General features: G+C 34.9%; 1 pseudogene; it reads left to right on the top strand.

Annotated features, from left to right (window-relative positions):
* Positions 1-2,760: 2,760 nt before the first annotated feature.
* The window catches only part of LOC105060134 (transcription factor bHLH74-like), a 37,734-nt pseudogene continuing 15,431 nt past the window's right edge, over positions 2,761-25,063 (top strand).

The following is a 25,063-nucleotide window of genomic DNA, read 5'->3' as shown; positions in this document are numbered from 1 at the left end:
TCAAAGAACTCAATAGGAGTAATGGCTTCATCATCTTATTTTTTCTTAATGCATTGAAAAGATTCTTCATTGAAAACAACATCTCAACTAACAATGATCTTATGGGTAGTAGGGTCCCACAATCGATACCCTTTTACTCCTTTAATATAGCCAAGAAAGATGCACCTCCAAGAGTTCCTATCCAATTTCATCCTTTTCTCTTTTGGGATCCACACATATGCGTCAATCTAAAGACAGAGATGAGAATAATTTACAGACTTGCCGCTTCAAAGTTCTTTTGAAATTTTCAATCCAAGTAATTTTGTCAGCACTCGATTGATCAAGTAACAAACCGTGCTCACAACCTCTGTCCAAAATCTTTTATCAAGTTCCGTAGAACTCAACATACTTCGGACTCTCTCTATGAGTGTTCTATTTAACCTTTCGACCACACTATTTTGCTGTGGTGTCTCAAAAATTGTGCGGTGTTGTCGAATTCCATGCTCGCCATGAAACTCCTCAAATTTCTTAAAGCAATATTCTCCTCCATTATCTGAACGTAGGTATTTAATTTTCAAACCCTTTTCATTTTTCACTAGAGCCTTGAATTTTTTGAAGATCTCGACATATCAAATTTTCACTTTAATAGATATATCTAAGCCTTCCGAGAATAGTCATCAATAAAGGAGACGAAGTAAGAACATCCATCCAATGACCTATTGGGTGACTCTCATATATCTGAGTAGATTAGCTCAAAAAAATTCTTACTCTATTACTGTGATAAAGAGAAAGAAAGTCTTCTTTATTTACTATAGATGTAATCTTCACAAAATTCTAGTGGTGCAGACTTGTACCCCAGAAGAAGCTCCTTATTTGATAATAATTGTAGCTCGTACTCACTCATATATCCCAAATGATGATGCCAAACCATCGGAGATACCATCTTTACATTTGCTACCGCCGCCTCTCCCACCTGAGTTTCACCCACCAATTTATAAAGACCACTTATTTGCACTCTCTTTATCACCACCAAACACCCTTGGCGCACCTTCAATTGATCTTTCTCTCCGACAAACTTCAAGCCTTACTTACAAAATTTTTCAAGTGATAGTAGACTCTTGCGAAGTGTAGGAATATGCGAATATTAGAAACTATCCGAACTATACCATCAAACATCTTGATCCGAATATCTCCCACTCCAATCACAAGATATGTTGTATTGTTATGTAAATAGATAACTCTACCATCCATGGTTTGTACGTATGAAACCACTCCCTAAAAAGAGTCATATGAAAAGATGCCCCCAAATCTAAAATCCTATGGTGTGCAAGCTCGGATATCTCCGATGCCATCAATATATCTCCGTCTTCTGAAGTAGCCAAACCAGCTTCACTTTCTGCTCCATTATCTTGAAAGTTTTTTTATTCAAATTTTGTATCAACTCCTCTGGCCCGACAATCTTCTTTTACATACTCTGATTTTTCATAATTCCAACATTTCACCTTCTTCTTGCCCTTGGATTTAGATCTCGCCTTCTCTCGATCACCGCGTTTCCTTTCAAAAGGCCTTCTTCGTGCTACCATGTCCTCCTCCGAAGAGCTTCCTTAGCTAGATTTTTGTCTCATCTCTGCTAGCAATGATGCAATAACTGACTCCATCTTGAGGATTTCATAATGAGATTATCCCAAGATTCTGGCATAGAACAAACTAAAATGCTAGCATTTTCTTCATCTTTAATTCTCACATCTAGGGCCACAAGCTTGTTCATAATGAAATTAAATACGCCCAAGTACTCTTAAACTAATGCCCCATTCTTCATCTTCAGATTGTATAATTACCACCTCAAATAGATTTTATTCACCAAAGACTTCTCTTCACAGAGGTTCTTCAACTTTTTTTCAAACCCCTTTTGTAGTAGTCTCTGCCTCGATATTCAACAACACCGAATCATCTAATGCCAAATAGAGATTTGCCATTACCAGCTTATCTTTCTCCTCATATTGTCCATTCATCATCTCTTGTTATTTGCATTCTTTTTCTTGTAAAGCAACTTCATAACCATCCTTGATTAATATCGTCTGCATTTTTATCTTTCAAAATATAAAGTTTGATCCATCAAACCTCGATATCTCATATTTTATTGTCGTCACCTTATCCGTCATTATTTCAAATCAAACCAACTACAAAACAATCTCTTTGTTCTGATACCAAATTGAAAGGACCAGTCGAGGGGTAACTAAGCACACCTCAATCCATATAGCATACAAACACAATGGAAATATGGATCATTTTGTAGAGGAAAGAAAATTTGAACAAACGTAGAACATAAAAATAAAGAGAGATAATCAAGTAATAAAATAAGAAAAAAATACACGAGATCTAACGTGGTTCGGCCTATCAATTAGCCTACATCCATGAGTAAGACCTCCTCGACTATTCTTCTATTAAATTTCACAGTACAAGAAGTACAAATTTCACGGTACAAGAAGTACAAGGGAAAAAGTATTTTTTTTTCTCTCAAAAAAGCCTCATGCCGCTCTATGCATCCTATTGCCCCTTGATCCCTTGGATAGCCTAGTCTCTATTGTCACAGGTTCTTTTAAAGCCCTAAAAATGACTCCAAAATTGAATTTATCTTCGATCAAGACTCAAAGACCTCTGCCCATCGTCGGATCTCCATCAAACAAGCGAAAAATCATCTGAAACAGTCCCAAAACAGATTTGATCATCCTACAGCTGTTGGATCTTCATCTAAAATAATAGAAGCCATCCGATCGTGCAATGGTCCACACCATCCCCTGTAAACTGCGAGAAATGCCAGAGGAAACGCTGCCCAATCCACACCTCGCGCATAAATTGCATGGGAAGATTGCATGGGCTGCACCTGTGTGTGCCCGCCTGAGCCATCCTATAGAGCCTGCCGACCCAAACACTGAGCTGAAGTTCGAGGTTGCTGACCCAAAAGCTATGAGCCGAGCTAAAAACCTTAGACCATATGCGTTCCTCAGATTGCTGCATACCTCGACCCGAGAATATACTTCGGATTTCTCCACATGGGCTTCAAACCTATCAAGTAGTAGTGTAGTGGCTTTGGTCTCACTGCTCTCAAAAAATAAAAATTTAAATAGCATTCCTTTGAGTTCTACTCTACAATTAATGCCATAGATTTGGGAAACACCCCTTACTACTAAGTCCTAAACTGCATGTGAGAATATAAGTGGAGATATTGGATGGACCACTGTTTTTTTTTCCAACTAATGGTCAGTGGCTAAAATATGGCTAAGCAATTCTTTAGTATTGTAATTGGTGATGCTATGTGAATTAAAGAGTCTTTGATTTTGAACGACTCTATCTACTACAAGTGTCAATATTTGTTTCACTGTTGTCTAACGATGAATAGGTCTCCCTACCGATGACCATTTTGAAATCTGCACACCTCGTAGACTTTAACTAATTTTAACTTCAAATCTTTTCAGCAGATAAGTTCGATAATAACAGCTAACATTGCTCAGTATAGCATAATAATATTCTTATTCATAATGATATCACTTGTGCATGCCTTTCTTCCAAAGGGGCACAAGAACACATGCAATCCACTCTAAACTCCCTTCAATCATTACCTTCACTCACTTGCATGGATGACAGATTATACAAGTCGAAACCAGGTTGATCGATCATCCTCATGTACCACAGTTTGGAAGACAGAATCCTACATGCGTGTGCGTGGGTTTTCTTTCTTTTGTGTGCATGCCTATGACTACCATGAGCATGTCACCTCCAAAATTATTGTTACTGAAACCTGGCAATCTCTACAATATGTAAGGCATATGCGCAGAGGAGTGCATGCAAGAGGCTACACATTTCACTTCCTTCTTAGAGCACTCTTTTCTAACAAATACTTTGCTGTGTCAGCAGAAAATAAAAACTTTTCTCTATATCCACTATCTCACTCTGATATATGATGGAGATCGAAAATAAAGAGTATATAAGTCGACTTATTAGATCTAACCCAAATACTATGATTAGCAACATGGTGCCTACTTGTGAAATTTTCCTTGCTCTTAAATAAGCAGCATATATGAATGCTACCAAAGCAAAACTCCCTATCAAATAAGCATTGAACTCCAAGTGTGACAATGAGGCATACATATGGCAAAGGTGAGCACGCTTGTTGCAAGAATATTTCTCGTGATGTATATATTTATTGAAGGTTAGGAATTAATATGAAAATGGCAGAATAAAGAACAATTCTCACACATGATGCAAATGAAATAAGGCTAGCATCCAAGAAATCATGTGCAATGGTGAAAGGTCACACGTATGGTTGGCAGGCCTTCGTAATTAAAGGTTGAAATTTTATCTAGCCCATACCCTGTTTCCTATAGATACTAGCAAACAGGCATGTGAAATGTGCATATAAAAGAATGAATAAAGGTTTTTGATCTCAAAATAATGATCTTATTTTTCAGTAAAAGTTTATAAATCTTAGAAATTAATATTTTTCTGGAAGGTATATGGTGGTTAAATGGGAATTATTAGAAAACAATGTTAGATAATGAGAAATATTTTGGGACGTAAATGAAAGGATGCTTGTAACTAGGTGATATTAATTCTGCCTGAATAGTGAATAAAAGAAAGGATGGTTAGGTGCAAGGGAGATTGGTCTCCTTCTGTCACAAAAATAACCAAAATATGGATTAGAATGAGGCATTTTACTTTTCTAACAGAGAAGCTAACATATCGTATTTACTTCTAAGATTTTACCTGCCTTTCTTTAGATTAGCTTTTATATATATATATATATATATATATATAGTGAAAAGCGGGTTACAGTGTTTAACTCTTCCCTCCCTAGTCCTAATGACAACCTAGCCTAAATCCACTTCCCTTTCACAGTTTCACTAATATTCTTGTGTCTGATGCTATTTGGTGTCATGTACCATGGCACATTTGGTGATTCTCGTCCCTATGAAAATTTAACAGTAGTAACTACAACTACTGAATGCTTTTGTGGGGTCCCTTGTGATGACCAGTACCTGTCCTGGAAAATATTGTGGTGCAATATGCGATTGAGGCCCTTGCTTAGCCCCAGTCCAGTTCCAATTTTCTTCTTGGATTCTGATGGTTTGAACTTTGAAAGCTTCTTTGGTCCCCATCAATAAAATATTTAATTTGTTTTTACTAGCCGGTAGCCACATTCACTTTCTGTTGGTTTGGAAGTCTCTGGCAGGGTGTCCATTAGATCCTCAAGTCTGCAACCCAGTTTATTTAGTACTGATTTCTGTAGTTGAAGGTTTAAGTAAATACCCATTTTAGGAAATATTCAAAAGGTTTCCCAATAAGTTTTCTTAATGGAAAGCTTAAACATTTTCTCTTCTGGTCCATTCCAAAATCCAACTTCAGTTATTCCCACCTCCATCTCTGTCGGTTTGATGCTTTAAAAGGTTGTCGGATGGTAGCCTTTTGTCGAAAGAATCGATAGGCCATCCTGATGGGCATGTAATCATATGCTCTGAAGGCTACAAGAGAATCTATCTGGCTTCCTTCTCACTCTCTCTTGCTATCCTCCGAAGTTTCAGATAATGCCTCTAACTTGCTAGGCTTCAACCTTTAGTGTCCGTACATTGCCTTCAGTTTTGCTTACAAGGATGTACAACACTGGTGTTCTGCACTAATTTACATTGTCACGCCCCAAACCCTACACTTGGATTTGCCACATGACACACCCGCATGTCCCCTAAAGTATAATTCTAGAGTATATGCAAAGCCTAATAAATCTGAACCAAAAATACTTAACATTTTGCGATAAATAATTAAAGTAAATAATTCATTATAAATTTTTATTGAAAACTAAAATTTTTCAAAATACATACAGTTCAGATATTCCCAATATCAGATATAAAAACTTTACTATTACTATTTCTCATCGAAAGTTCCAAATCAACCTCATTTAGCTAGATGTTCTACGGCTTTGAAAAAAATAGAAATGATAATATGAGCTAACAGCTCAATAAGAATTTTTTAAGCTCACACACAAGCATAGAAAGATAACAATTATTTACCAAACATACTCATTGAAAAAATAATAGTTTAAATCTCAACAATTAACAATTGAATATTCATAAGCCCAACTTAATAATGCTATTAGAATATTCATCAAGTTTCAATATATAATAGTTTAGATGTAAGCAATACTCCATCAATAGCAACTCTGATATGCTCATCATATCTAACTAGATAAAGAATTTTATTTGACTAAGGTGTCATTTTGAACTACTATTATTTTGGTTAACATCATTTTCAAGCTATTATTCTCATTTATTATTTTATTATAATATGTATAAAATAGATCGGATCCAAATTTTTGACATTTGAACTGTTCATAGTCATACTCCTGTCTGTGACTGGCCATACTCAAATACCACATTCCTATCTGTGATGAGGCCATACTAATAAAAGTACCATGTTTCTGTCCATGATGAGACCATACTGATAACAATACCATATTTCTGTTTGGGGCGAGCCCATATTGATAAAAATACCACATTCCTGCCCGTGACGAGGCCATACTGAAATCGTGACTAGTCCAAATGCCCTAATTTTAAATTATTATAAATCATTCATTTCACTTTATTATTATTGTTATTTTATAAATCATTTATGCACATTCTTTTTACACAATTGAGCATAAATTAGAATCATAAAGAAATCAACTTCATATGCAACATATGACACAAAATATTTATGATTATGGAGGTGGTTGTGGTTAGAAATCCTTACCTTCTATAGTAGCAAAATCCAACTGATCTACCAACTCAATTTGCTGCACACCTAGAATATTCAGATAATCTCAAATCAATATTTGATACTATAAAATTCAAAAATCATTATCTTGGGAAAGAATAAAGAAAGAAAAGAGAGGATACAACATCTTCTCCTTCAGCCTTTCCCAAGCAACAGCCCCAATGAATTAATTATTTACCCAAGCTAAACTTATCCAAAAATTCTCAAATTTTACTCTCAAGTTGACTATGAATTAGCAATCCCTAATTAAAATTTTAGCTTAAACCATCTTGCCATTAGAGAGATAAAATTCTTAGATTAAAATAAGATAGAACCAATCCACTCTCAAAATTTGACAAGCAATCTCCCAAATCATTCATTATTTCTTAAGATCCTGTTCTCATTAACATCCTCACCTCCCTTAACCCTCACTCTTCTCCTAACAGCCCCTTCTCTTTCCCAAATTTTTTTTTATTTCAAAGTTTAAAATTTCTATTTTGACCCCTCTTTTCAATCTACCATCTATTACTTATTTCATAATAGAAATTAAGTACCTACAAAAAGTTTCAATAACTATTCATTGATCTTTAATTGAAATCAGCCCAAATAATACAAAAAGATGCTTAATCTTATCTGCTCTAATGAAGAGCCCATCCACGACAGCAGCGATAAGAGAAGAAGAAGAGATAGAAGAGAAAAGAAGAGGGAAGGAGAAAGAAAAAGAGAGAGGAAAAAAGAGATCATATTTCCTCCTTTCTATCTTTCTTTCTTTTCCTCTATTTTTTTGTTTTTCAATTCGCTCACACACGGATACACACACAATGAGGGAAGAGGGAATGGGAATGTGAAGAGAGAGCGCCTAGGGAGAGAAGACATTAGGGAGAGAGGAGAGAGAGACACAGGGAGGGAGAGAGTGAGCGTGTGAGAGAGAGTGGGAGAGAGGGCACAGAAGAAGGGGAGCGAGGGAGAGAGAGGGCATGGGAGAAAGAGGCGGTGGGCTTTCGGCTTAGGAAGGTTCAGGAGAACAGGGAAAATCTCTCCCCTGTTTTTGGTTTTAAGAACCAACAGGGCACTGCCTAAGGAGTGGGCCCTACTGGGATTTGGGCTTAGGCTTAGATCAGCCCAGGTCATCACATCCTCCCCCCTTAATTAAATTTCATCTTCAAAATTTGCACATTCAAACTCAAATCACATCCCTAATTTATCATTGCTAAATCTATGCTACCAATCATAAGCTCTACTAACAAATTTCAATATAATTGCTCATATACTAGTCTATGGCTAGAATCTTAATGGTGAGGCTACTTTTAAGATCTCTAATCGTCAAACTTATTACAATCCATAGAAATTTTCAAATATAGTTGTAGATAATTAGCATTACCAATCCCCCATGGCAACTTTCAAAGAACATGGATCTTTACCAACTCTCTTGTAACTTAGCTTTGGATAACTGTCATACTTATTATAATTAGAGTGTCAAATAAAAATCAATTTAATGTATCAACTTAGATCAATTTGATCATACTAGCAACTATATTACTATGGTCTCCCTCTCTTAACATTCACAATTGCGATTCTAGTATTTTTTTCTAATATCCAAATGTCTAGAATTTGCTGATCCTTTTCTTCTGCTTCTTACTTTTGCTTCTTTCCTTCTTTATTTTATTTTATTTTTTCACCCAATATACTCATAGCAATGGTATCTATAATTTAATTACTCACACTTACAATTATTTTACTGCACACTAGCACTTGCTACTTTATTACTATCAAAATCTAATTAACTGGATAATATCTGAGAATTCATAAAAAAAAAGTTATCTCCATCATTATAACCCTATGTACAATAAAGATATAAGTTCCAGTATCAAGCCCCCAAATTCATAGATGCCACCATTTGTAATGACTTTACTCCTTCCATATGGATGATTTGTATTAATAATCTCATTATATAAGCAATCCTTAGTAGATCTGGATCACCATGCTTTTCTTTTCTTTATCCTTTGTACTTGCTTTAACTACCGAAATAAGACTTCAAATTCAAATTCAAAATATAGCATTGCAAATCTTAATTTCAATTTTTGATGATCTCCTTTCAAAAGTTATACTTCTGAATCTAATACCATCCTCCACTTGATATACTTGCAACATTTTCTAGACTCCTATCTATTCATTTCATAACATTACTTTAGTCAATACATGATCATCTCTTTTTAAAAAATAGCAACTTAATTATTCTTAATCGATACATACCCTAAATCATGATTCAATGATTAATAATTTTTAAATTTCTAAATCCATAATAAAATTAGACCTAATCAATTTTTAAATTTCATCATAAAGCATGCTAGTATTCAGAAGACCTTCAATTATGTAACTTGTATCAATAGCTACCGTTCAAAGTATTAGGCACTTGTTGTTCCATCTACATGCCTTTGGAGGAGTTCTTATAAAAAATAATTTCAATCTTTTATAACTACTTACATCTTTATACCATTTTTTATGCAAAACATTATAAAAGACAATAGAATTTAATTAAGCCTTAATATGTTATTTCTAATTCAGATCTATCTACTAAAATAACTTTCTTTAAATCTACAATTTCTTTCCAAGTTCCTTAAGAATATTTGATCAACTATCAATTTTTAAAATTTTTGAATATTATCTTTAATTTTTTTTCAAAATATATCAAGATATTTAAGTAATTATGAAAATTTTTGATAATATAATTCAAAATTGATCACTACTAAGTTTTCTAACATCAGATAAATTCAAATCAATTCAGATCAATTTTTCAAATATCAAGTATAGCATAAATTTATTCTATGCAATAATAAATCATTACTTTCTTTGCTTTATCCTCTTTCTCCCACATCAATTTTTTCCTCACAAAAATTCAATATCCGAAGAAAGTGTCTACCTCCATCTCTCGACTTCTTAACGCAATTCAGCACACTCATTCCTTTGCTTTCGATGTCTTTTCACTAGTAAATCATATCCTCATCTCAACTGTTGTTGTTTTACTCGTAAATCCTCATACTAGCATCCGTTCTTTAATATATATATATATATATATACTTATATTCTTTATCATTGTGATTTGCATCTTTAACTTTCAAGCTAGTTTGACTCTTAAAATAAATTAAAAGCATAAGTGGCAGTCTTTTCATCTGATTCCTGTTGCTCTACTCTACTTGACTACTACTGGCTTCCAAGTTTATGAGACTCATTTCTCCCACTCATCATAATATTTACATATGATTGCACATACCGCCCGTATTGCCCTTTATATTGTTCACGCCCATAAACAGGTTCAAATAGTCCTAAGTTTTTAGTTATCTTAACTAAAATAATCTTTGGAGATGTCTCAACCACCTTTATTGCTCTGCAATTACCACCACGAAAATTTAATTATCAATATAAAATGACTATTGTTACATCCATATGAAAATGAATCCCAACTTGATCATAAACATATACAAAATGATTATCTTCTTTTAGGGTCAATCATCATAAAATCATATATCAAAAATTTTCATAGAACCTACAAGTTATAATTCCACAATGCTTTTATTGTGCTAGCCTGATCCATTTTGTTGCTTAATATTAAATATATGAAAGTCATTCTTATCTTCGAATATCCACATTGTACATGCCAAAAGTGTGTTAAATATTCGAGTGCATCCTGTCTTTTTTGTCTTGAAATTATAAATCATAACCTTATAAATTTTAAAACTTTTAATATATGATAATCCTTAATAGTTGCCATTTAGTTCTTTATTTATCGATATAAATTATACCAACCATCACCCACATAGGAGTGCTATCCCAACTCCCATCGACTAGTAAACAACATTCAACATAACTAGGAAATATAAAAATTCACACATTTCACTTATCACAAGAACTATCAACAACATAGATATACTTGCTCAACTTATGCTCATTAAGCAAAATACCAACAACTCATAACTATTCAAATTGCTTGAAAAAAAATAAAAAATAACATCCAATATGGTGATGAAATATGACCATAAGGTGACTTCTCTATACTATAATCATTACTATTACTAACAACATTTATAACACCATTGATACCATTATCAATTTATGCTGAAACATCATGAAGACTTTATTGTAGAATACCAAATAAATTAAGATGTAGGATTATTAATAATTCATAGTATCACAAGAGATTGTATCTTAATTTCTGATAACCATCCCACTTATACTCAATATACATCATATTCTAAGATCTAAAGAAATCCTTATAATTGAATCTATGCCTTCCAATACTACTTGCACCATAATCCCTAATGATTATAACCTAGGCTCTAATATCATTGTTGTCACACCCTAAACCCCACACTTGGATTGGCCATGTGACACGACCGCATATCCCCTAGAGTATAATTTTAGAGTATATGTAAGGCCTGGTAAATCTCAAACAAAAATATTTAACATCTAGAGATAAAAAATTAAAGCAAATAATTCATTATAAATTTTTACTGAAAACTAAAGTTTTTTAAAATACATGGTTCAGATATCTCTGTTTCAGATATAAAAACTTTATTATTATATTTCTCATCAAAAGTTTCAAATAAATCCTATTTAGCTAAATGTTCTGCAGCTCTAAAAAAAATAGAAATGATAATATGAGCTAACAGGTTAGTAAAGATTTTCTAAGTACACATATAAGTATAGAAATATAAAAATTCTTTAATACACATATTCGTTAAGAAAATAATGGTTTAAATCTCAACAATTAACAATTGAATATTCATAAGCCTAACTCAATAGAACTATCAAAATGTTCAACAAGTTTCAATATATAATAGTTTAGATATATGCAATACTCCATCAATAGCAACTCTGATATGATCATCATATCTAACCAAATAAAGAATTCCATTCGACTAAGATGTCATTTTGAACTGCTATTATTTTGGTTAACATCATTATCAAGCAATTATTCTCATTTATTATTTTATTATAATACGTGTAAAGTAGATCGGATCTGAATTCCCAACATTTAGACTATTCACTGTCATACTCCTGCCCATGACTGACCATACTTAAATAACATGTTCCTATCTATGGGGAGGTCATACTGATAAAAGTATCATGTTTCTGTCCGTAGTGAAGTCATATTAATAAAAGTATCACATTTCTGCCTGTGGCGAGGCCACACTAATAAAAATACTATGTTCTTGCTTATGGCGAGGCCATACTGATAAAAGTATCACATTGCTGTCCGTGGTGAGGACATATCGAAATGGTGACTCATCAAGATGTTTCAATTTTAAATTATTATAAATCATTCCTTTCACTTTATTATTATTGTCGTTTTATAAATCATTTATATGCATTCTATTTACACAACTGAGCATAAATTAGAATCATAAAGAACCAACTTCATATGCAAACAAATTTATATGTAAAAAATAAAATATCCATAATTTTCAACATATAACATAAAATATTCATTATTATGCAGGTGGTTGTGGTTAAAAATCCTTCTTACAATTGCAAAATTCAACTGACATGCCAAGTCAATTTGCCGCACACCTAGAACATTCAGATAATTCTAAATCAATATTCAATACTTATAAAATTCAAGAATCATTATCTTGGGAAAGAATATTAAAGGAAAAAAAAGAGAAGATACAACATCCTCTCCTTCATCCTTAATTTTTTCCAGCAACATGCTCAATACACTAATTATTTATCCTAGCTAAACTCATCCAAAAATTTTTCAATTCTATCCTCAAGTTGACCCATGAATTAGCAATCTTCAGTTAAAATTTCAGCTTAAACCACCTATCCGTCCTTAAAATTTGATATATAATCTTCCAAATCATTTATTATTTCTTAAGATCCTGTTCTCATTAACATCCTCACCTCCGTTAACCCTCACTCTTCTCCTAACTGGCCCTTTCCTCTCCTTAGGGAGGGAGGAGAATGCGAGAGAGAGATAGAGGGAGGGAGAGAGCAACCGCTAGAGGGAGAGTGGGAGAGAGGGCACGGAAGAAGGAGAGCAAGGGAGAGAGAAAGTGTAGGAGAAAGAGGCGGTGGGGTTTGGGCTTAGGAAGGTTTGGGAGAGCAGGGGGAAATCCCTACCCTATTCTCAGTTGAGTAATTCTTTGTGCATCGCCTGCAGTGTAAAAAATCCAACGTGGAGTACATAGCTTCTTTCGATTAAACCACGCAGCCACCGCTTTTCGACGCATATTTAATACCTGCAAGTTAGTGTTTTCGTTTAAAAATTTTGTATGATGAAAATACTCATGCCCAAAATTATGACATTCCTTAACAAAAAATCTTTTATGACTTCCTGATACCTTGTATGACTTTCTGTGAGTATATATAACTTCTTATGAATATATATGACTTTCTCTAACTTCATGTGAATATATATGACTTCTTATGAACATATATGACTTCCTATGAATATATGTATGTTCACAGGAAGTCATATATGCTCATAGGAAGTCATATGATATGAAGTCATATATATTCATATGAAGTCATATGATAGGAAGTCATATATATTCACAGAAAGTCATACAAGTTATCAAGAAGTCATGAAGGGCATTTTTATCATACAAAATTTTTAAATAAAAATACTAACTTGCAAGCATTAAATGTACATCGGAAAGCAGTGGCTATGTGGTCCAATCGGAGGAAGTGGTGTACTCCATATTAGATTTTCTATACCGCAGGTGGTGTACAAAGAATTTCTCTTCTCGGTTTTAAGAACCAATAAGGCCCTGCTGGGATTTGGGCTGGGGCTTGGACCAGCCCAGGTCATCACATACATATCAAGGCCCCCGGATTATAGAATAAGAATCAACTTTCCTTCTTTACTGGGATATCTATCTGTGATAGGATTCCTTTATTCTCTGTCCTCTTTATGCTGTGGTGAAAGGGTCACTTTCTTGTCTCTCGGGCACTTTGGAGTATTGTATTATGTGTAATCTCATAGGTTTCTTAAAGCTACCCAGCTGGTGAATGCTAGATAATATGCCTGAACTTTGGGTTATCTTTTCTGTGTGTGTAGGATTCTGCTACTTGGAATTACTTTAGCTTTCGACCTTTTTGGTACAAAGCTGCCAAGGCTATTTGTTCCTTGTTGAGCCTGCAAGAAATTACTGGTCCAAGTCTTCATCGTTGTCTTTAGCTGAAGATTCTCCGATTTCTTTGGCTCCTTTAGTCTGAGGGCTCTCTATTGAGTTCTCTATTCCCTCAAGCTTTTCCGAGAGGTCATTCAGTTTTATATACGTGTTGATAGCAGCAGCAATTGGTATTCGAAGAGAGGTGTGAGTTCTACTTAAGTTTGTTGTCTCAAAAGTTTAGTATTAACAAGGAATTGAATGTTGATTCCTAAAATAGTTTCTGCAATGATAGCTCCAAGTTATTCTTCAAATGTTGCTTAACAATTTGCAGCTAATGATTGGGATCCACTTCTTTCAGTAGATCAGAATGTGGATTTCAATGTTTGATCAGCGGGTCATTCGTCCAATAATGTTCGTGTACAAGAAAGCAAGGGATTTTCTAACACGGATACAATGAAGCAAATTCCAAGGCTTCTGTCCTTTAGCAGTGAGAACTTCACTAAAATGTTGAGTTCCTTTACCTTGCCTGCAAGTAATCAGATTGCAATTGTTCCTTGCCCTCCAGATATCTCTTCATCTAAAGAGCATGTAACTAAGAAAAATCTAATGCATTGCTCCGAGACCTCATTCTCTTTTTTTTTTTTTTTTTGATGAAAATGAGTTAGGAAACATCTAACTCAATAGTTATATATTAATAATATTTAGGGTTACATATCTTATGATTATATTCTGAAGTTTGGATGCTGGTAACAGACACAACAGTACAGGTATTCTGTTTACATATTTTCTTTCAGATTAACAATCACTAAAATGTTGAGTTCCTTTACCTTTCCCGCAAGTAATCAGATTGCAACTGGTCCTTGCCCTCCAGATATCTCTTCATCTAAAGAGCATGTAACTAAGAGGGTGTTTGGTTTGCAATCGGAATTAGAATGGAAATAAGAATCGGAATGGCTTGGAATCGAAATCGGAATGGCTAAATCCCCTGAAGCGTTTGGTTCGTGATCGGAATCAGAATTGGAATTGGAATAAAAATTTGAATCTATAGAGGAGAGTAGGGATTGAGTTCTATATAGATAGAACCATTCCTATTCCACTCCGGAATCGGAATCGGAATGGGGCTTCTCCCAACCAAATGCTTGGAATGAGAGTCATCCATTCCGATTCCGATTTCAGACCCCCACTCCCCCAACCAAACACCCCCTAAAAAAAATCTAATGCATTGCTCCGAAACCTCATTCTCTTTTTTTTTTTTTTTTTTGATGAAAATGAGTTCGGAAAGATCTAACTCAATAGTTATATATTAATAATATTTAGGGTTACATATCTTATGATTATATTCTGAAGTTTGGATGCTGGTAACAGACACAACAGTTCAGGTATTCTGTTTTCATGTTTTCTTTCAGATTAACAAAGAAATAAATACTCTATCAGTCTCCCAACCCTCTGATTTGATCTTCAACCTCCTAATTCATTGATGCATCGTTGAAACTCTGTTCTGGAGTGTGTCCAGCCCTTTATGTAGTCTTATATATATTAGTTAGATTTGATTCTGAACCATCTGCCTGCATTGCTGATCTGAAAGTGGTTACTAGTTCATAGCACTTGTTTCAGAATGTTTCTGATAGCCTGCGTCGAATGTTCATCTTCCCCATCAACATTTTCTGTCCAGGATATGAAGTTTCATGAATTGCTTGCTAACATGGTTAGGAAGACAGGCATGGTATTCAAAACATCTCTTATTTCATTTGTCATGGCCTGGCCTGGCCCATGCAACAATCAGCCAAAGCCCAAAATAAAACAAAAAAAAAAAGAAGGAAGGAAAACAGAGGAGAAGAACTCCCGAAGGGAGTCTTCTTCCTCCGTTCACCGGCTCCTAATCGGAGTCGGAAACAAGTTCCCTCCGGCCCTATTTAAGGAGGAGATCCCTCCTCTCTCCTTTCCACCGAAAATCCTAAACTCAAACGGCGGCAATCGTCGGAAAAATCCCGCGGAAGACCGTCCCTGTGCCGTCCAATTTCTCGCCGAAAAAGCTTCGCCGGCTACGGAGGTAAGCCTCCTCCCCTTCCTCTCTTCTCCCTCTTCCTTCCCGTGCTGATGTGCACGCTCGCCGGCGACCGGAGTCGCCGAATTTTGTTGCGGAAGTAACCTTCATTGTTTTACCATTTTTCTTGGATTACCGGCGTCGGTGGTCACCGCCGACCACCGGTTTGGCCCTCTTCTTATCGACGAGTCACCCCCCTCCTGCCGACGGCCGCCCCACGCCGGCTGCACCGCCGGCCGGCCAACCAACGAGGGGACCTCACGGTCCCCTGTTTCGGCCCAAAAGGAACCCACGGGAGAAGGAAAAAAAAAAAAGAAGAAGAAGAAGAAGGAAAAGAAAAAGAAAAAGAAAAGAAGAAGAAGGAAAAGAAAAGAAAAAGAAAAGAAAAAAGAAGAAAAAGAAAAGAAAAAGGAAAAGAAAAAGGAAAAGGAAAAGGAAAAAAAAAAAGAGAGAGAAGAAAAAATAATAATAATAATATAATAATAATAATAATAAATAGGATTTTCTCTCCTCTCTCTTCCGTGAAGGAAAAAAAAAGAGAAAGAAAGAAAAGAAGAAAGAAAAAAATAAAATAAATTAATTTATAAATAATAAAATATGAGAAAGAGAGTTTCTCTCTCTTCCCTCTCTCTTCAGCCTGAACTAGTATTTTCTCTCTCTAGAATTAGACTTTTTCTCTCTACTTTCTCTCTCTAGAATTCTCTCTCTAGATTATTTCTCTCTCTTAAGATTTTTAGAATTTTGAAAAGAATGATGATGAATTTAAATGATCCTCATGATGAATTTTTGATCCGTGATCGTCGGACGGTACACCGACATCCACTTTGATCAGATCAAGTATTTTTAGATTTTATTTCTCATGATCTTATTGAATTGTCCACATGATAATCTTAGCATGATTTGATCTGATCGATCAAATTTGTTGAATCATATCGTTTGAGGAGTTCAAGATGAGTTTTCTCTCTCTAAAATTTTCTCTCTCTAAAGTTATTTTTCTCTCTCGATCGATTTCTCTCTCTTGATCGATTTATCAATGAGAAAATTCTTTCAATAGTCCTGATCTGATTCTAATGAAGAATCCTGATCCATGATTGTCAGACAGCGTACTGGCACCCACTTTAATCAGACCATGAATCTTTAGATTTGATTATCCATGATTTCGATCTAGCCATGACTTGATTTGATCATGTTGATTTCACCAATTGAGATATTGGATCAATCGTAATGTTGGATTGTGTCACCTGATCAATTCGAATTGTACCTCATGAATTCTCTCTCCTCTGATTTTCTCTCTCTACTTGATTTTATAAAATCAATGAAGAAACCTCGGTCCTATCACTTCGAATCCGATTTGATCTGATAGTCAAACTTTGGATCATTTAGATCCCAATTAGATTTTGATTAGATGAAATTAGATGATCGGACTCAGTCTAAACCATTGAAATATGGTATTCGTATTCTTTCTAATTATTGAAATTGATTCTGTATAGGGTTGTGGATGTTTGATCATGGGATATCGCGATATGATCTATGAATAAAATTTTTGGAAAAAAATTTATAGAATTATGTGGGTTTATTGGAATGCGTTCGAGGTAAGTAATGTTTTACTTTTTCTAGATTTATCGATAAATTATAATATATTTTTCTGACATGATTTGTGAAACAATGCATGAATTGGATGAATGGTATTTTGTTATGAAAATATCTTATTTGAAATGTTATGATGAAGCATGATTAAACATATTGATTTCATGATGCATTACATTGATTGATTTCGATACTACATGATTATATATTTTATTATCGAAATTAGAATATGAAATATGATTTATGAAGAATTATGATATAAGAAACATTATGAATTGACAACCTGACTATGTAAAGGACCCCACCAATGGGGGCATATACGTTGGCAATTGATTGTCCTGAGGATTTATGTCGCCAGCGAGACCAGTGACATGTCGCCAGAGAGACCAGCGATAAACCGCCAGAGAGACCAGCGGTTCCGAAGGACTTTGCTGCCAGATGATTCGCAGCTCACCGCAAGCAGATACGCGGTATTATGATCCTGCCACAGGGAAAATATGGTCATAGCTCATGGTTGACGAAAAGAATTGAAGAACAAAAGAAATTGAAATCTCGAAAGAAACTTGAATTTTCGAAAAAGAAATGAATTTGGCATGAATTATATTGCATAATTAAAATTGATTTCGAATTGATGAACTCTAGATGCTTATTTTCTATAAATGATTATTTACTTAAATGCCTGATGAAATCTGTTGAAAGTGATCATTGCTTATTGGGCTGTCTAGCTCATTTCTTCCTATTTTACTGTTTTTACAGATGTTGAAGAATTAAGATGATACAAGATATGAATGGAAGAGTGATCAGAAGCAGAATCTTCATACTTTTATTTTAGGTTGAAAGGCTTATTGAATTTGATGCAAAGCCTTTGAATTATTGTTGAATTTATTGAGATATTAAAGAAGAAATTTAGATCGTTATGTTTTGGATTTAATTTATTGACTAATTATTCCGCTGTTGTTTTAGAATAGCATGATAAGATGCCTTGCATGCTTATGGGAAGAGTTTTCTATGAGTATGCGGCGGTTGCCATGACCCTCGATTCACAATCTCGGGTCGGGGGTGTGACATCATTCCTTTCATAAAGTCTATAAGTCTGCAATCAGAAGAATATCAATTCCTTTCTGCAGACCACACATAGGCTCATCTGATCGCGATGAATTCCATAATATAAATTGGATATGTGGAAGGTCTTTCAATCGAAGAACGGGGATAAGAGCTAACCAGACCTATCTAGAGAATAAGCATTGAAGGAACAAGTGATCCACTATTTCTGAATTTGAATCACACAAGGTGCAATTGTCTTTGCCTCTCCACCCTTTTGTAATCAGGTTTACCTTTGTTAGGATTTTGTCATGGAAGCTGAGATAAGTGAAGTATTTTGTCTTCTCCGATGCTTTGGCTCTCCAAACAACTCTGCTAAAAAATGTCCTCACACCACCATCCATAAGAAATCGATAACATTGTTTTGTTGAGAATTGTTTGGTTGATAACCATTTCCAATATATAGTATCTAGATTATCCAAAAACTCGACACTCGAGAGTTCTGTCACAGTTCTTGGTGATCTAAGCCATCATTAAGCCGTAATGTGAGATGCCAACTAATGTCACCAACTGATCGTGTGAAAGCCTCTGCCACTGTAATGTCGTTATTTGGTGAGACGATATAAAGCCATGGGAATTTTTCTGTTAAAGGTTGATAAGAAATCTAGGTGTCATGCCAAAAGGAGACGTGTGTTCCGTTTCCAACTTGAAATCTTGTCAGCATGCGGACCATCCATGAGACTCACAAAACTTGCTTCCAGAATGCTGATAAGTGTTGTGTATGAATCATTCTCAGTGATATTGTCCTATATTGATAATATGTTGCTTTAATGACACAGACGTCATAGCGATCAGATATATGGATTTGAAAGATCGGATCCGAAAGGATGCAAAATCGACTTGACAGCACCGATTCCTGTAGAGTTCTGACATTGTCGAGCTAGAACGGTCATAACTTTATCATTAGATGTTAGAATCCTTATTATGACCCTCTTTTGGAAAGCTCTTTTCGAGCTTTACAAGGTTAATGCTTCACCGTCACTATAAATTTCGAAGCAAAATTCAATTGTCTGACAGGTCAACGGGAGCACGCAAGAGTTCTAGTCCCACATGGAGTCTAGTTTTGATTTATTCTTTATTTTATTTTGTTTCGAATTTCTTCTTTTAGTTGAATCAAAATTTTTAGTCTATAAATAAGGCCCCATGGCCAATATTGCAATCAGTTAATTTGAGTTATTGAAATAAAATTTCAAAGAAGAGAGTTTCCTCTTCCCTATTCCATTTTTTTCTTTGTTTCATGCGTCTTCTTCCTACCTTTCTATCGAAACGTGGCCCTAAGCTGCATCATTTAACCAGTATACTCCATGGTTTCGGCATATCTGAGAAGAGCTTCCACCATGATTTACAGAAAAGTACCTGATTAAATGTTGTGAGATTAACAATTTCCATTCCCCTAAATTCCTTTGGTCGACCCACTGTGGCCCAATTCAGCAAGCATCATCTTGTTTTTGCTTTTTCATCAGCATTCCAAAGGAATCTTCTTCGTAATCTGTCAATTTTCCTGATAATAGCTGAAGGAAGAATAAAGTTCGACATCCAAAAGGTCAAGATTGGCATGATGACAGCATTGAGAAGTATTATTTGACCTGCTATAGAGAGCAATCTCATTTTCCAGCCTGCCAACTTCTTCATGACTTTTTCAAGAAGTGGTGTCCCATGTTTTTTTCTTGAGCTTACGAATACTTAGGGGCATACCCAAGTAGGAGACTGAAAATTCTATCGATTGGCTGCCTAGAATGGTGGCAAGTTGATCTCTGTGCTCTTTTTGAATGCCAATGCCTAGTATATTTGATTTCTCAAAGCTGATCTTTAGTCTTGTTAAGAGCTCAAATGAATAGATCCGAGACCTCATTCTCCAGCAGAAAGTTTTCAAGTAAGATGAGTTACTCTCTAATCCTTCAAGAACATTGATACATTTTTAATTATTGAACACTATAAAACTGCTGATAAATTTTTGCTGGTCCTTGCACAAGGATGTCAATGCTAGCTGCCAAAAGATATTTTGTCTTATAGTGTCAAAACCTCAATGGAGGATTAGAAGAAGCAAAAGAGTGAACTAAACTCAGGTGGCAACAGCGATTACTCCACTGATAAACTTGCCAAGAATCATTTTCTGAATGGTGTTAATGATGGTCATATTCATCTACGGGCTAAGCAAGGCCAAGCCACCAACAGTCACAACCTCGCAAAAAGAGTAAGTTTCAAATTTTGAGATGTTTGGTTGGTGGAAGTTGTCGTCTGAAATCAGAATGGGAATGGGTAACTCCCATTCCAACCATTTAGCTAGGAGGAGTCCGATTCTGATTCCATTCCGAGGTGGAATGGAAATGATCTAATATATCTAAAACTTCATCCCTACTTTCCGCTAAGCATTCCAATTTTCATTCCAATTTTAATTCCGGTCATGAACCAAACGCTTTAGTGATTTTGTCATTCCGATTTCGATAACAATCTATTATGATTTTCATTTTGATTTTGATTTCAGTTACGAATCAAACACCCCCTTAAGTCATTCCTTTGCATGTCATTAATCCTTCTCAATTTCTAGATATGGTTTCCTTAACTTTTAGATTAGAAGGGAAAAAACTAGTGAAAGAATGAAATTTCTTTAGCGTCTTGTCCCAAGATGCAATAAGGTATATTATCTTAGGAAGTATTTAGTTTATAACCGGAATTGAAATCGAAATGAAAATCAGAATGGATTGGAATCGGAATCGGAATGGCCAAATCTCTGAAAATATTTAATTCATGACCAAAATTGAAATCGGAATAGAAATTTGAATCCTTAGGAAGAGTAGAGATTGAGTTTTAGGTAGATTGGATTGTTTCCATTCCACTCCGGAATCAAAATCAGAATGAAACCCCTCATAACCAAATGGTTAGAATGGAAGTCACCTATTCCCATTCTGATTCGAGACCCCAACTCCCCCAAACCAAACATCCCCTTAGCGCCTTGCAAGGTCATGCTCCTTTTATTTATGAAGTCAAATATGGTTTTTGATATGTTCTTAAGATGGCGAATTTCTACTCTTTAACAGATTACTTGTAAGGGGGTGATGCTTGATGAAATAATCAATTATGTTCCATCACTTCAAAAACAGGTTGAGGTGTGCTCTTCAATTTCCTTCCTCTCAATCCCATTTGTTTAATGCTTGTACTAATTTCTATAAGCTGCATCAAACCTTCTGACAAAAGAAAAGCAATTATCTTTCTTTCTTCTCATTTTTGCCCATTTATTATTGGAAATGTAATTTCAGTTTTTGTCAATGAAACTTGTGGCTGTCAATCCAGAGCTGAACTTGGTTATCGAGCAGATCCTTTCAAAAGATGTAAGACTACCGTCTTAATGGCAAGAATATATATTTGTTCAAGTACTTCTGATGTCTTTAGTGACCAGGGTATTTGCAAGCTTTATTGTTGTTGTTGTTATTGTTGTTTCTGTCACGCCCCCGACCCGAGATTGTGAATCGAGGGTCATGGTAACCACCGCATACTTATAGAAAATTCTTTCCATAAGCATGCAAGGCATCTTATCATACTATCCTAAAACAACAGCGGATAATTAGTTAATAATGTAAATCCAAAATATAACGATCTAAATTTTTTTTTCTTTAATATCTCAATAAATTCAACAATGATTCATAGTCCTTACATCAAATTCAATAAGACTTTCAACCGAAAATAAAAGTATAGAGCTTTTGCTTCTGATCACTCTTCCATTCATATCTGGTATCATCTTAATTCCTCAACATCTGTAAAAACAGTAAAATAAGAGGTAAGGAGCTAGACAGCCCAGTAAGCAATGATCACTTTTTAATAGATTTCATCAGGCATTTAAGTAAATAATCATTTATAGAAAATAAACATATAGAGTTCAACAATTCGAAATAAATTTCAATTATGCAACATAATTCATGCCAAATTTATTTCTTTTTCGAAAATTCAAGTTTCTTTTCAAATTTTAATTTTTTTTGTTCTTCAATTCTTTTCGTCAACCATGAGCTATGACCATATTTTTCTGTGGCAGGGTCATAACACCGCGTATCTTCTTGCGGTGAGCTGCAAATCATCTGGCAGCAAAGTCCTTCGAAACCGCTGGTCTCTCTGGCGGTTTGTCGCTGGTCTCTCTGGCGACGTAAATTCTCAGGACAAATCAATTGCCAATGTATATGCCCCCATTGGCAGGGTCCTTTACATAGTCAGATTGTCAATTCTTATTGTTTCTTATATCATAATTCTTCATAAATCATGTTTCATATTCTAATTTTGATAAGAAAATATATAATCATGTAGTATCGAAATCAATCAATATAATGCATCATGGAATTAATATGTTCAATCATGCTTCATCATAATATTTCAAATAAGATATTTTCATAATAAAATACCATTCATCCAATTCATGCATCGTTTCACAAATCATGTCAGAAAAATACATTATAATTTACCGATAAATCTAGAAGAAGTAAAACATTACTTACTTTGAACGCATTCCAATAAATCCACATAATTCTATAAATTTTCTTCCAAAAATTCTGTTCGTAGATCATATCGCGATATCCCATGATCAAACATCCACAATCCTATACAGAATCAATTTCAATAATTAGAAAGAATACGAATACCATATTTCAATACTTTAGATTAGGTCCGATCATCTAATTTTATCTAATCAAAATCTAATTAGGACCTAAACGATCCAAAGTTTGACTATCAGATCAAATCGGATAAGAAGTGATAGGACCGAGGTTTCTTCATCGATTTCATAAAATCAAGTGGAGAAAGAAAATCAGAGGAGAGAGAATTCATGAGGTACAATTCAAATTGATCAGGTGACACAATCCAACATTACGATTGGTCCAATATCTCGATTGATGAAATCAACATGATCAAATCAAATCATGGCTAGATCGAAATCATGGATAATCAAATCTAAAGATTCATGGTCTAATTAAGGTGGATGCCAGTATGCTGTCTGACAATCATGGATCAGAGTTCTTCATTAGAATCAGATCAGGACTATTAAAAGAAATTTCTTCATTCACTAACCTTTTTTAGAGAGAGAATCAATCAAGAGAGAATATTTTAGAGAGAAAAAATTCTAGAGAGAGAAAACTCATCTTGAATTCTTCAGACAATATGATTCAACAAATCCGATCGATCGGATCAAATCATTCTGAAATTATCATGTGGACAATTCAATAAGATCATGAGAAATAAAATCTAAAAATATCTGATCTGATCAAAGTGGATATTGGTGTACCGTCCGACGATCACAAATCAAAAATCTATCACGAGGACCATTTAAATTCATCATCATTCTTATCAAAATTTTAAAAATCTTAGGAGAGAGAAAGTCCAATTTTAGAGAGAGAAAATACTAGTTCAGGCTGAAGGAAGAGAGAGAAGAGAAAGAAACTCTCTTTCTATTATTTTATTATTTATATTATTATTTATTAATTAATTAATTTTATTTTTTTCTTTCTTCTTTTCTTTCTTTCTTTTTTTTTTCTTTTTCTTCACGAAAGAGAGAGGAAAGAAAATCCTATTTATTATTATTATATTATTATTATATTATTTTCTTCTTCTTTTTTTTTTCCTTTCTCTTTTCTTTTTCTTTTTGCTTTTTCTTTTTTTTCTTTTTCTTTTCTTTTTTTTTTCTTTTCTTTTCTTTTCCTTCTTCTTCTTCTTTTCTTTTCTTCTTCCCGGGCTTCCTTTGGACCGAAACAGGGGATCTTTGATCCCCTCATTGGTTGGTCGGCCGACGGCGCAGCCAGTGCGGGGATGGTCGGCGGTCGAGGGAGAGGTGATCCGACGGCAAGAGGAGATCAAACCGGTGGTCGGCGGTGACCACCGGCGACAGAAAAATGGCAAAAAGGAAGATTCTTCCGTAACAAAATCCAGCGACTCCGGTCGTCGGCGAGCATGCACACAGGCATGGAAAGGAAAGGGGAGAAGAGAGGAAGGGGAGGAAAGCTTACCTCGACCGCCAGCGAGGCTTTTTCGATGAGCAATTGGACAGCACAGGTTCGAGTCACCGTGAGGATTTTTCGGTGATTGCCGCCGACTGGATCCCAGGTCTTTGGTGGAAAGGAGAGAGGAGGGATCTCCTCCTTAAATAGAGCCGGAGGGAGCTCGTTTCCGACTCTGATTGGGACCCTTCTCCCCTATTTTTTTCTTCTTCTTTTTTTTGGGGGGCTTTGGTGGGCTGGAATTCTTGTTCGGGCCAGGCCATCACATTCTTCCCCACTAAAAGAAATTTCGTCCTTGAAATTTTTCTTGCTTGAGTCTTTATAGTTTCTTACTTGAATCTCACCCACAAATATTTCAATAGTCTAATTCTTGATATGAATTCATTCTTAAATCATTTCATAAGGAAAAAGTCGGTACATCAAATATCGTTCTGAAATGGAATCATTCATTTTCTTATTTATCAAGATCAACATCTCAAAGA

The sequence above is a fragment of the Elaeis guineensis genome, chromosome 6 (genome assembly GCF_000442705.2).
Source record: "Elaeis guineensis isolate ETL-2024a chromosome 6, EG11, whole genome shotgun sequence".
NCBI lineage: Eukaryota > Viridiplantae > Streptophyta > Magnoliopsida > Arecales > Arecaceae > Elaeis > Elaeis guineensis.
The sequence above is the reverse complement of the archived record's forward strand: the minus strand, read 5'-3'. Positions and strand labels throughout refer to the sequence as shown.